Source organism: Saccopteryx leptura, chromosome 4 (genome assembly GCF_036850995.1).
Source record: "Saccopteryx leptura isolate mSacLep1 chromosome 4, mSacLep1_pri_phased_curated, whole genome shotgun sequence".
Classification (NCBI taxonomy): domain Eukaryota; kingdom Metazoa; phylum Chordata; class Mammalia; order Chiroptera; family Emballonuridae; genus Saccopteryx; species Saccopteryx leptura.
The window spans coordinates 80,482,154-80,495,492 of record NC_089506.1 but is presented as its reverse complement, the minus strand read 5'-3'; positions in this window follow the sequence as shown (position 1 = coordinate 80,495,492).

The following is a 13,339-nucleotide window of genomic DNA, read 5'->3' as shown; positions in this document are numbered from 1 at the left end:
CTCTCTCTAAACTTTAGGCAAAATTATTTTTTTCAAAAAGCAAATATGACCATATTATGTATCTGTCCTAGCACACAGAGCAAAATCTCTACCATATGCCATGCAGTTTTCTGCTAGTTCATTTCTCAAGTCTCCCTGACTTTTCTTCAGTCTCATTTCACAGATTTCTCAAAAGCTCTCTACACTTTTGAAATGAATTTTTATTTTTTTCAAAGCCTTTGGGCTGCTTCTTTCCACTATATCAAACACTTCCCACCACTCACCTCTTGGTTCAATTGATTGTTACTCAGCGTTACAAGTTCAGTGAATGATATCATTGTCATGGAAACATTCTCTGACCAACCCAGGTTAGATCATATTGCCTTGCTGTTTGCTTTACATCTCCCTCTGCGTTTCATTAATAACACTGTAGCAGTGTGTAATTTTACATCTCTATTGCTATTTTTATATTGCCTGTTTTTTGCATGTTCTGTAAACTCAATGCAAGCTTGAAGCTATTTGTTTTAGTGAGCTACACTTAACACCAAGCAGAGAGTTATACAAAACAGGCACCAATATATGTTAAATCATTGCGTGATTTCATGAATGGATGAACATGTTAATGCAAATACATTAGGCTAGACATACTTCTATGACGTATGTAGAAATTCTTAATTAAGAAGATGGAGAATGATAATGGACCATTGCCAGAAATAATGTTTGATAATACTTTTTTCATTTTTTTTTTTAGTGAAAAAGAGAGAGATGAACAGATAGGAACAGACAGACAGAAAGAGAGAGAGAGAGATAAGAAGCATCAACTCACAGTTGTAGCACCTTAGTTATTCATTTCTTGCTTTCTCATATGTGCCTTGACTGGGGTGCTCCAACCAAGCCAGTCACCCCTTGCTCAAGCTAGCAACCTTGGGCTCAAGCCAGTGATTTTAGGTTTCAAACCAGCAACATTTAGCCTCAAGCCAGCGACCATGGGGTCATGTCTGTGATCCCACGCTCAAGTCGGCAACCCCAAGCTCAAGCTGGTGAGCCTGTGCTCAAGCTGGATGAGCCCGCTTTCAAGCAGGCAACCTCGGGGTTTCAAACCTGGGTCCTTAGTGTCCCTGGACAATGCTCTATCTTCTGTGCCACCGTCTGGTCAGGCTGTTAATACTTTTGTTTCTCAGATATTTAAACATTATTTATATTAATAGTTATATAAATTAAGTCACTTTTATAATGTATTGATAATACTCAGGGACATAGCTATTAATTACAAGTTATTTTTTTGTTAATAACATTGCTCACAGGATTGAAAGAGTATTTTTGCCCTTATTTTAGATATTGTGTTAAAGAATTTAATCATGAACATTTGAGAGTGAAACCTTCTCTTAATAAATACCTGAATGTAACTCAAGTTAGTCTATCTGTATCTCATTGGCTTAACAATAAAAGTTTATTTCTTATCTGTACAAATTCTAATGTTCAGATTTGTGAAAGCTCTCCCTTATATGTGATTCAGTGACTCTACTGGATTCCATTGTGCGGAATCCACATAATCAAAATGTTGTTTCTAAAGTTTCCACAGACAGTTTTGGAACTGGTACTTAATTTTTTGACTATCATTTGATTGATTGGTGCTCAATCACCAAGCTGTACCTTACTTTAAAACTTCAAGAATGTTTCAGAAATAGAAGGCAGTAATATATATTTTAAAATTGTGAATCTTGGCTTTTTGTAATGGGAAGTTATTATGGTTTAAAATGTGTCTCCCTAAAAGATATATTGAAGTCCTAACTCCCTAGTACAAGTAGATAGATTTCACATTATTTAGAAATAGGATCTTTGTAGAGCTAATCAAGTTAGGTTCATGTCATACTGATTTAGAGTGGGCCCTAATATAGTATAATTGTTGTTTTTATAAGGAGATAAAACAAAAACACAGGGAGGAGAAGACCATGTAATAATATAGAGACACACAAACAAAGAAGAAAGATGGCCATGTGAAGATGAAAGCAGAGACAGGAGCAATGCTGCCACAGCCAAAGGATGCCTAAGGCTATCAGAAGCTGAGGATTCAAAGAAGGATCCTCACCTGTTTACAAAAAAGCAGGGCTCTGCAAACAACTTGATTCTGGGCTTCTAGCCTCCACAACTGTGAAATGGTAATTTGATGTTGTCTTATGCCACCCAGTTTGTGGTACTTTGTTATTGCAGCCCTGGGGAACTAACAGAAGCAGGGAACAAAGTAGAAAGGTAATCATATCCTTCTGAAAGTAAAACACATTGGGATATGTACTGGAATAATATTTTATTCATTTGTATTAAGATATAACTAGCCTATTTCTTTAATGTTCTAGATATTTGCAGAAGAAACACCATAACATTTTTATTTTTTTAATTTAAAAAATGAAAAAAATGGCAAAATGTTAGAATTATGTCCATTTAGGGATATAAGGTTAATGCCAAAAACTTATAAAATTATAAGGAAGCAACAGAGCAGTAACATGTGGCCACATGTTACTCTCTATATATTATCTAACTATGCATGGTATTCTGCAAAACACAGGAGTCTTATTTATGGGTTAAAGAAGAAATTAAGGACTGAGACAGCTCCTCAGTGTAATAATTCCTCTACAGCCACTTTCTCTGTCTTCTTTAGTATATTAGAGTAAATTCATGTCTTCACAGAAAAGATAGATTTGCCTCTTACTAAAATAATACTGTGTTCCCTTCTATGGCCTAAACCTACAATCTTTTCCAGTCTGGTTTTTTATTTCCCTCCACTTACCATGTTAATTTTTTACCCTTAATATTAAATAATGGTCTTTAATTTTACTCATTAAGTGAATGAACTAAGTTTTTCTTTCTTTGGTACCTACTTGTTTCAAAACTCCCCATTTACTGAATGAATTTCAGTAACAGTTTTATTCCTCTAAGTACTGTAATGTAATTTCTTTCCAAACCATATGCTAAATCTCTTTTTGTTTAGAAAATCAGTGAGCTTTTATCTCATTCCTACTTTTAAAGTCTTTGTTCTACTTCAAATGACTGAACATTCTATAGTTACTTGATAAAATATTATTTTTTTTCACTCCTCATTTTTTTTTAAAAAAAGCAATACTAGTGTTTCTTCTACATGGGAGGGAAACAAGTGAAGAAATGTCTTAATTTTTATAAGTTTAGTGGTGATCCCAAGCTGACCAAAGAACAGAACATTGATGCTTTAGCTGACAGGGGTAGTCAACCTTTTTATACCTACCGCCCACTTTTGTATCTCTGTTAGTAGTGAAATTTTCTAACTACCCACCGGTTCCATAGTAATGGTGATTTATAAAGTAGGGAAGTAACTTGACTTTATAAAATTTATAAAGCAGAGTTAGAGCAAGTTAAAACATATAATAATAATTATTTACCAAGTACTTTATGTCGGATTTTTGCTAAGTTTGGCAGAATAAATCTTTATAAAACAACTTACTATAGTTAAATCTATCTTTTTATTTATATTTTAGTTGCTCTGCTACCACCCACCATGAAAGCTGGAACGCCCACTAGTGGAAGGTAGGGATCAGGTTGACTACCACTGCTTTAGCACCATGCAAAGATCATCTTTATGGATCTGAATGCTGCACAGGCAGGTATAGAATTGAGCATGAGTCTCCAGGAGGCCAGCAGCTGGCATTCATAGAAAGGAACATAGACTAGAGAACCCAGCAGAGACTGCATATCCACATATCCACTTTCCTGCTTTTTCCTTTCCTTTGCCTGACCTTTCTTTTATTTGCATTTGAATAGGTCAGAAAGTTATGATATTAGTACTTCAGTGCAGTCAATGCTCAGAGGAAAGAACTTGCCGCTCCCTTCTCATGCCCCTTTGTAACAAATCAGGTCTTTGGTTTAGATTTGTCAATACTATTTCCTTACTTCGTTTGTAAATTCCTAATTTGGTTTCCATGACACCAGACTCCTCTCTTGCTATCTCACTGACCACAAGGTTACTGTTCTTCTCGCTAATTATTGCATCTTTTGCTTAAATGGTTCTCTCTTTGTGATTTCAGTTCTTGCTCTTCACATTTTTCTTTTTTTTCTCATAAAACTGTCTAATATGGCTTAATCTTCCATGTGAGTTTTAATAATGTTTAGATCTCTAATCTCAATATCAGTGTTTCCCCTAATTATTGGCCCATGCTTCTTTTTTTTTTTTTACTATTGAGAAATTCTTGGAATATTTCTAAGTTAACAATATTATAATTAACAATATTGAACATATCTGCCACTTACATGTCCCATTTTTCATAACAGAAATTTTATATGTACTAATAGATACAAATTATATGATAAGTATTCTAGGAGAGAATCATCTTGGTAAATCTCATGGGTATGCTAGTATTAAGACTTTTCTGTCACTAATGTCTCATCATAAATTTATGGTGACTTCTCAGACATATAATGCAAGTCAAAATTGAAACAATTATATAAACAGCAAAACAAAACAAGATTATTACTTGTAAATAGATGACTCTCAACTATGATATTTCAAACAAAAACTGTCTTCCATGAGGAGCTACTGAGCCACTTCACCCACAGGTGTTATAAGATACCAAAAACTACAGAATTAATATTAATATTTTAAGAGGCTTGGAGAACATTTCATTAATTTGGGTTAAGGTGTGCAGAGAAATTGTGAGAATAGTCTCTGTACTGTGTGATTGGCATTGTATTGTAAATGCAAAGGGGAGGAAAACATGGATCCCAAGACATTCCACCACACCTGTGGGGAAAGGGGTGAATGGCTAGCCAGGTGCAGGGAGAGAAAAGCCAAAATAAACCTTTTCTTATAGCAATGAACCATTTGCGGGTATTTGTCCCCACGGAAACTACTTCTCCTATGTTAATGCGTGTAGTTAACACGTGTGACTCTGGACAGAGAGATAGCAGATGAACACTAGATAATATGGGAATGCCTTTTAATATGTTAAAAGATATCTTTCTGCCATTGTATTGACTTGTAAATTTTGTTTTCTCCAAAATAATGTATGGCTTGCAAATTGAACATGGTCCTATCATGTTAAAGGACATATGACTATAACCAATAGTGGTAAGGGACTCCTAATTACAATTTTTGCTTCTGTACTTCCCACTTACAAAACTATAAAAACTAAGTAGAACAAAGGGCTGGCATGCGCTCCCTCAGACCAATGTTGGAGTTGCTGCCGCTTGGCCAAGCTAGACAATAAAGCTTTGGTGTGTAATCGACGGACTTTGTTCGTGTCTTCAATGTTTCGGGTCCCTCTGGATTAGTCTTAACATTCCAAGATCCAGATAAAAATTTAAAAAAAATTTACTTCTATAACTTTATCACATTATATCTATTATTATATCAACCATTATTTCTGTACTCTTTGACTTAATAGTTTTCATGCCACTCATCTTCCCAAGATAAACCTTATAGTTACTCTAGCTCTTTTCCCCTAATCTGTTCATATTCAGAAAATCATCAATAGCATAGACAGAATGCCTTACAGCTTTAAACCTTCTACCTGTAGACTCCTATTTATCAGGGAGAAATAAAGTTTTCTTTTCCTTTAACCACAGTTATTTTGAGTGCTTTTAAAAATTTATTTGTATTGATTTGAGAGACAGAGAAAAAAGGGGAAAGAAAGAGAAAGAGACAGATCAATTTGTTATTCCACTTATTTACACATTCATCTGTTTATTCTTATATATACCCTGATCAGGGATCAAACCCGTAACCTTGTCATATGAGGACAATGCTCTAACTGTGTAACAGGGCAGGCAGGCTTTTATTTTTTAATTGAAAATAAACTTAATCCTTAGTCAATATTTCAAACTATACTTAAACCATATTGCTCAATTAAAGTTAATGAAATAGAATTATTTAAATTTATAATAATATAAAAATATACTTATTATGAGAACTATACAGCTTAAAATATCAGAACTACAAGACAGACAAGATTTTGTTCTGTTTAAAACAAGGATATTGTTCTATACACTAAGAAGATTCTAGTGTTTAGTTATGATGTCAGCCAGAAGCTGATTCCATTTGAGATATGATCATTATTAAACAAGATGTAATATATGAGAGATTTTTGATAATCTGCAAATCCATTGAAAATATGCAAAGTTCCTTGTAGCTAGAAGATTTCATCAAGAAAGACTTGATGTTCTTAGGAATTTAGTATATCCAGGATATTTCCCACATTATAATTAATAAACATCAGTATTAAACAGTACTATTTTGTAACCACTGGCTGATTTTTTAAAAATATATAATAAAACATACTGAAATTTAGTGGAATCTCTCATAATACAGTTAAATAGTTTCAAAGATTCATTTTAAGTACTCATTTTAAAACTTCTTCAGAATCTTCAGGATAAAGTGCCACTGTCATGCCTAGATTTTACATGAAAAGAAAGTGTCTATATGGAAGAGATATTACTGGTTTAGCTTATTTCAATACATTATTTATATTCCTAGCCATGATTTGTTATAAAGCCATTGATTCATTTTTAATATATTTTTTATTCACATAAGCCTTCCAGGTTGTCTGAGTTAAATGAACTTTAAATTTACCTTATGACTGACAAACAAAAAATATTAGATATGTGGATGTAATCAGAATTTGTCTGCAGCAAATTGTTTTGAATTTGTATTGCTCTGGATAATTAACATTTTTGAACATATCGTTAATTCTAAAATGAAGAAATAACTCATCAACGATATTTCTTTTCATCCCAGGTTTGGAATAGTCATTACTTGTTTTTAAGCAATGATGGCCCTGTGAATTAACTCAATAATTGTGACATTTGCAATTAAATATTACAAAATAACAATCTTAACTTTTTCAATATCTTCCCTTGTATATACTACAAATGTTTTAGGACTATTGAAATATACCACTTTGTTCTAAAAATTTAATAAATTTAACTAGGTTATCTGCTGAGATTTAAACTGATATTTCAAATTGTATGACCATGATTGAGAATATCTGATAAGATTGAGGTTCATGAAACCATTAAATCTAATTTAACTTTTTAAATTGTTTTTTATTATATTTGTGTGATTTCTTTTCATTGGAGGCTGGATATATTACAACTATAAAAGAAAATTGTGTGTGTATTTAATTTGAGTCTAATAAACTGATTTATTGATATTAATTTATTCAGAAAATATTGAATGTCCCAGGCATATTTCAAGTTGCTAGCAATTCATCAATAAATACATGAGATGCCAATACTAAGCTGATATTTTTATAGCCAATAATAATAATATTTAAATATTTATTGATTTATAAAAAGAATTCACTAACATTTTATTAGTTCAAGAGTGAAAAGAGAGAAGAGAGAACATAATTTAGAACTTATTACAATGCCAATTTATACATTGTATACTTATATACCTTTGGTATACTAAACAATTATTATCTAATACAGGGGTAGTCAACCTTCTTATACGTACTGCCCACTTTTGTATCTCTGTTAGTAGTAAAATTTTCTAATCACCCACTGGTTCCACAGTAATGGTGATTTATAAAGTAGGGGAGTATCTTTACTTTATAAAATTTATAAAGCAGAGTTACAGCAAGTTAAAGCATATAATAATAATTACTGACCAAGTATTTTATGTTGGAATTTTGATAAGTTTGGCAGAATAAATCTTTATAAAACAACTTACTATAGTTAAATCATTTTATTTATACTTTGGTTGCTCCACTACCGCCCACCATGAAAGCTGGAATGCCCACTAGTGGGCAGTAGGGACCAGGTTGACTACCACTGATCTAATAGAAGTAACATTTTAATATTTTATTGAAAATAACCTAACAATTCAAATTCTTAATAATTCATATATTTGGTACCAAACAGTAATTGTGAAAGTGTTCAGTTCCTAAACTTTTAAAAGACTTCTGTATATACATGCTTGTGATGCATGGGTCCTTCACCCTACCTATCTTTCTCTCTTCCTAAGCAATTATATTCATAAAATTACTAATTAATGTTGCTAGTTATATTTTTTAAAATAGAATATGATCTGGATACCTAGTATTTTAAACTATCTTGAATTATATCTTGAACAATGTTAAGTACCTATCATGTTTGGTACACAATATCTTTAGTCTATTACTAGCTCCTGGCTATAAACTACTGCCTTTGATTTGTTGTTCTATTTTCTTATTTTTGAGACATTACAAATTCTGATTATGATATCTCTACCAGTACTCCATTTGTCCTGCACTGAGATTGCTCTTTCTGACTTCCAGCTTTGACTGAGTGATTCACTATATTGGCTGACATCCCATTCCCATCACCAATTATATCCTAGGAAATTCATTTTAAACAAGCTGGTTACTATTACTACTAATACTGCTGTTATTGTTACTATTATTAATTTGATACACTTTCTCACCCCATTTAACTTATTATTAATTTAATAAATAGTTTGTTAATTAAATTTATTGGAGGATAATTGGTTAATAAAATTATATAGGGTCAAGTAAATAATTCTGCAATGCATCATCTGTATATTTTCATTGTTTGCTTACTACTCAAAGTCAAATCAACTTCCACTGTCATATATTTGGCCTCCTTTAAGCATTGAATTTTCAATAAATCATTCAAAAATCTTCTCGTTAGGTTTGTTGCTTTCCCCTATAAATTCTCAAGCAAAAAGGGCCTTCCTTAAATAGAGTACCTATCAGAAAAGATTGCATTCACCAGTGCACTCAGAGGACTTTATCAAGTATTTAAGTGTATAAACCAATAAAAACTGTATATTAATTCTTTTAATCTCAATATAAGGAACTTAATATAAATTATTTAAATGATTAAATGTTTTCTCTTCTATTTTAAAAATAGGTTATACTTTTCTCCTGAAAGTGATATATATTATTGATGTATATAATTATTTTTTTATTTTGGAAACTTTTAAATATTTTTTAAGTTTAAGGTATTTTTATTTAGACATAGTATAAATTATCTACCGAAGTCTAACCCATGCAGTTCTCTCTATATAAGAAATAAACATACTTTATAATTAGAGCTGCAACACTTCATGACAAATTCTCTGACTGAAACAAGAAACAACTAACATTTTAAAGTTCTGGAATCTGGAAAGGAGCTTAATTATTATTCTTCGCTGAAAGTGGAATTAGTGGTAGAAACTGATGAAACTAATATATGTCAAATATATACTGAGCCTATACTACATGCTACATACAAAAATACTTTAAGTTGAGATATCAACTTTTTATTATGTGCTTTGAACTTATTATATCCATGTAAAAATTATTTTAATCATTAAATTACATGACTAAAATATCTCTCTGTCAAACCATAGCCCTTTACTTTTGTGTTTACAGATCATCTTATACATTTCTTAGAATAAGTATTCAATTAATTTGAAAAATTTATTTTTATCATTTTATTACTATGATAATTGTTTTCAGTAGGTAAGTCTGCCTTTATCTTAAAATATTTTCATCCTTCAATATGCATTGACCAATCTTGACAAATAATACCACATTTAAAACACATGTTTTAAACAATATGTAGATTCACTAATTTTCCACTGTTTCTTCTCAGAATTTTATTACCATAATTCATGACTAGAAAACTGAGAAGAAATTTAAAAATCGTAAATAAAAATAATGCAATGGTTTATAGCTTTAATACTACAGACAGAATGTCTTCACTCAACCAAATATAACTCAGAAGTCCTCCTAATGCATATTTTAATATCCATGTGCATGAAATTTTAGAGTAAAAGTTGAAATATTTGAAATAAATCAAACACAAGAAATGAAGAAAAGTCTTTATCTTTGGTTGTAAAAATAACAGAAAATTATGTTGATTGGTATAAGGACAGAATCCCAATAATTATTAGATAAATACATAAACTGAAGGCTAGAAAGACCTTTCAAGCTTGATGAAGTGGAACTGAAAATCCAGTAGTTTCTAAGGTAAGTTTTCATTTCTCTTTCTCTGACTTGCTCGTTGTCTCCCTCCTTCACCATGTGCACTTCTCTGAGCACTGCTTCATTCATCTTTCTGTCTGTCGATTAGCTTTCTTTGTCTTCCTATTCCCGTGATGGCGAACCTATGACACGTGTGTCAGAACTGACACGTGTAGCCATTTTTGATGACACGCGGCCACATGCCAAGAAGGACGTTTCATCTTTGCCTCCTGCATGGCCAGGTGCAGTAGCTGAGAATAAAAGATTTGCTGTAGTGTAGACACTCTGTGCCGGAGGTCTGTAGGCCAAAACAACAGAACTCTGGGACTTCCAGTTAGGCCGTTAGGGAATCTTTGACCTCACTTCTGGCTGGCGGAGCAGGGAGCAGCGGAATGCCACAGGGGACGCCTCTCTGGGGGTCCTGTGATCACCATTACCAGCAACCAGCATCCAATCTACTGTTCTGGGGTGTCGTGGATTTTTAATTGACCATCATTACTGAGATAAGTGAGGGGGAGGCTGGGAGAGGCGAGAGCCTGTGCTATGGGTGCTGTTTCCTGCCATTAGAAATAGCGGCAGCCATCTTAATTTACATAAGATGCAACTTACAGAATTTCAAGACAGCATCTGGGCTCAGATGTTTGTCAACTTGAGGTCAAAGCTTGAGAATCTGGAAAGGTACCACTTGGAGAATCAAGAGGAGTGCCACTATGAACAGGAAATTTGGAGTGTCTAGAACCCATTACCAGACACTTTTAGCACCCTAAAAAATATAGCAATGGCTTTACTCACAATTTTTTTCCTTTACATACTTTTGTGAGACTTTATTCTCAGCATTAAATAATTTCAAAACCAACAAAAGAAACAGATTGACAGATGAAGTTATTAGCTCTTGCTTGGGCCTGAAGTGTACAAAATACCAACCTTCAATTGAAGATTTAGCCAATGAAATTCAGCAACAAAAAAGTTACTAATAGGCAGGTTAGTTAAAGAATCCCCCCTCCCCTTACTTATCTTAGTTCACAGCACCCCACACAAGTTAAATAATATAAAGACCAACAAAAGAAACTGACTGACAGATGAACATAGAAGTCACTTAGCAGGTAAGTTAAATAATTAGTTTTTGGTTTATTAAATACAGTTATAAATTACAATTATACATTTTTGTTATTTAAACTATAAATATCACGAAATTATGGTTTTTTTCTCGAAGTGACACACCACCCGAGTTATGCTCAGTTTTTTGGCGAATTTTGATACACCAAGCTCAAAAGATTGCCCATCACTGTTCTATTCAGTAGTGAAAAATGTTTCCATATCATTTACCTGACTTATAACCGCATAACATCTAACACTATTTTAGTAAGTCCATCTTCTTGAATACAATATCTGTGATGTGAACATAGCAACCTTACATGTAATGCAGTGTTTAACTTGCCCAACTATATGTGGCTACCTTACTGGTTCTAAACATATATTTTCTTACTTGAATGATATTTGACATAATAAAACTATTTAACTGAAAAAATATTTTAATATTTCAAATATATTTTTAAAACATTATTTTTAACAGTTAGAAGCTCATATTTTGTAGAATACAAAGTATATGTAGCACTCCTTGAAATGAAAGAAATATTTAATGTCTTGATCAATCTGGGGGAAAAATATATACCAAATACATATTTTTTAAATTTCTTAATTTTAATGTATTGTTTACCATTCCCTGCTCCACTCTCACCCCAAACAGATGAAAGGTTATAATATTTTCATTTATTCACCTAAATAAGTCCTATGTGTCAAGGATAATCTAGACATTGAAAATATAGTGGTAACAATGTTAGGTAAACCCTGCTCTTTTATACAGTTTGCAATCTAGATAATAAAAGAAAGACAACTAATATATTTTTAATATTTAAAATCATTTCAAAGAATAATAAAGGTAAAAATAATAACATAAAGTATTATAATAAGTAATACTAAAAGTGTTTAATTTGAAGTTGGCATTTGCAGAAGTTTGCTGTCAGGAGATACTCTATAACAGGGGCCGGGAACCTTTTTGGCTGAGAGAGCCATGAACACCACATATTTTAAAATGTAATTCTGTGAGAGCCATACAACGGCCATTGTACATTACACATTATCCAATAAAAATTTGGTATTGGCCCTGGCCGGTTGGGTCAGAGGTAGAGCGTCGGCCTAGTGTGCGGAGGACCCGGGTTCGATTCCCGACCAGGGCACACAGGAGAAGTGCCCATTTGCTTCTCCACCCCTCCGACGCGCTTTCCTCTCTGTCTCTCTCTTCCCCTCCCGCAGCCAGGGATCCATTGGAGCAAAGATGGCCCGGGCGCTGGGGGTGGCTCTGTGGCCGCTGCCTCAGGCGCTAGAGTAGCTCTGGTCGCAACATGGCGACGCCCCGGAGGGGCAGAGCATCACCCCCTGGTGGGAAGAGCATTGTCCCTGGTGGGCGTGCCAGGTGGATCCCGGTCGGGCGCATGTGGGAGTCTGTCTGACTGTCTCTCCCTGTTTCCAGCTTCAGAAAAATGAAAAAAAAAAAAAAATTTGGTATTGTCCCGAGGACAGCTGTGATTGGCTCCAGCCACCTGCAACCATAAACATGAGCACTAGAAAATGAATGGATTGTAATACATGAGAATGTTTTATATTTTTAATGTTATTATTTGTTTTATTAAAGATTTGTGTGCAAGCCAGATGCAGCCATCAAAAGAGCCACATCTGGCTCGCAAGCCATAGGTTCCTGACCCCCTGCTCTATAATCTGAGAGTAAGAGGTTTTAGAGTTGAGAAATCTTGTAGAAAGAAGAATTTTTTTCATGGAAAATATTAGTTATTGAATTAGCATACATTTTACTTATGCTATATTTCTAAATAGAATGTTTCAGAATGTCAGCATAGTAAAACCATTAACATGGTTGAATCCCCCAAATGTATTTTAGCATTTATATAGAATGAAAATTTGTTTGTGGAAAGTATGCTTGTGTGTTTAAGGGAGAAACCCACACAAAATCATATGACACATAAATTTGTTTATAATTTGGGGTTGTGTGTCCTCTGAACTTTGGGCTGAAACGTTCCATTTTCACAATTCTTAACATGTAATTTGCATTTAACAATGCTGAGAATGTACCTATAAAGGCACTGTTAGGTCATAATTTTTTATACTGTTGAATATAATCAATTCAAAACCTGTCCCCCAGGTAGAAGGATCTGGAGTTTTTCTTTGCAAAGTTTTCATTAGAGGCATGCCTTAGCTATTGCATAAAAAAAGAGTTTTTATCATTTTGTATGAGTTAATAGACAAGGTGTGCCTCAAACCTTGTTTGAATTTTCATGACTTTATGTCTGCATTTTGTGGTAATTAACATTAGACAA